We start from the raw sequence: 1,531 nt of genomic DNA, 5'->3' as shown, positions 1-1,531 counted from the left end.
AATTTTCCTTTTTCATTCCATTTCTGGCATGACTAAAATTTTGAGCATGAGGGCTTGCGCAGTAACATGCTTGTGTGGAGGACACGCATGGCCAAAAGGACTTTCCTGGCTAGGACAGCCAGTGTGACCAAGAGGTTTGGTCACAAGGCATGGCATCCAAAAGTTGGAGCCACCATACATCCAACCAGGGCTGAGAAATGAGCTGAGCCGAGGAGGCCAGTGGTGGGGGGATCAAGTGATGAGGAATGAGCTGAGCCGAGGCGGCCAGTGGTGGGGGGATCTTGGTGATCTACCCTTGGTGCTAGTGACGTGCTTGGGCCATGGCGCCTTTCTCGTCTGGCATGAACTGAAAGCATGGCATCTCCGCTGACACGAGGATTGGCATCTGGCCACGAAGGGGACTCGAATGCTCCACTCCGCTCAGGGAAAGGGAGGATGCGTCTGACCGGCTGTCTAAGGAACCAAGAGTGGAGGCAACCACTAAGAGGCTGCTGGAGAATGCTGACGTTGCACTCTTGAAGGACCCCCAGGTCACATGGCGATTAGTAGTAGCGGGAAATGCTACAACGAGAAAGGAGCTTTTCTGCCCAGAAGTTTCGTCATTGGCTCACGTCAAGTATCCTATATACAAAATGGGAGAAGACTTTGAGCTCTATCTGGAGATTTTCAAGTGTGCAGCACACAACAACAAAGTGGCAGGGAGAGAGATTATGCATGGCTCTGGAAGGGGAAGCGCAACGACTTTTTATGGCCCATCGGAGTGGAGTTGAAGAGGAATCTTGGGAGGAGGCAATTCAACGTGGCCGCTGCCTCTTCCAGCTTGGACAGCCTGCTGAACGTGCCTTCCTCACGATGAGGGATCACAAATTCAAGAGAGGAGTCCGTGCAACAGTACTGGGCAGCATTGATTCGGGCAGCTAGGATGCTAAACAGTGACGCAGCAACGGTTGAGGGCATGGCAAAGCAGACGTGCTATATCAGAAATGAAGTGTCTGGGGGGGGGCACCGCTACATCAGACCTAGTTCGATTCCCTGGAGATAAAAAGACAAGAGCCCAAGTTCGAGTCTCGGTATGAGACCAATGTCTCACATGATTTAAGTTTTCAGACAAAAAGAACATCTTTAAAATATTCTCGGCATAGTTAAACCTCACATGCTAAGTTGCTAATAGCCTTTGAGCTAGCAACAATAGCTCACACGATAACATTTTTCATTTTTAATCTATCTGTAGTTTCATTTTGTGTAAGCAGTTTATTTCTTAAATTTATATTATTTTTATAGAAAACTAGTTAATAGTATGGTGTATATATTTTGATTTTAATTTTTTTTTATGATTTTTCTTTGATATTTGTTTAAGTAAAGATCTTATGAATGTTAGTAAATATAGAAAGGTTTAGGGTTTAGGTTTTAGGGTTGCATATTTAAAATATATTTATTATTTAAAGAGATAACAGAATTATAAAAAAATAACATTTTATATAAATGATGAGGCATATCAAATTTTAATTTTTCAAGGTCCAGCAAAAAATAT

General features: G+C 43.8%; 1 protein-coding gene across 1 annotated transcript in view; it reads right to left on the bottom strand.

Annotated features, from left to right (window-relative positions):
* LOC112343462 overlaps positions 1–1,531 on the bottom strand; it is a 10,518-nt gene that overhangs the window by 2,970 nt on the left and 6,017 nt on the right. The gene's annotated exons all lie outside the window — the stretch shown is intronic.

Source organism: Selaginella moellendorffii, unplaced genomic scaffold (assembly GCF_000143415.4).
Source record: "Selaginella moellendorffii unplaced genomic scaffold, v1.0 SELMOscaffold_151, whole genome shotgun sequence".
NCBI lineage: Eukaryota > Viridiplantae > Streptophyta > Lycopodiopsida > Selaginellales > Selaginellaceae > Selaginella > Selaginella moellendorffii.
This window is presented reverse-complemented; position numbering and strand designations above follow the sequence as displayed.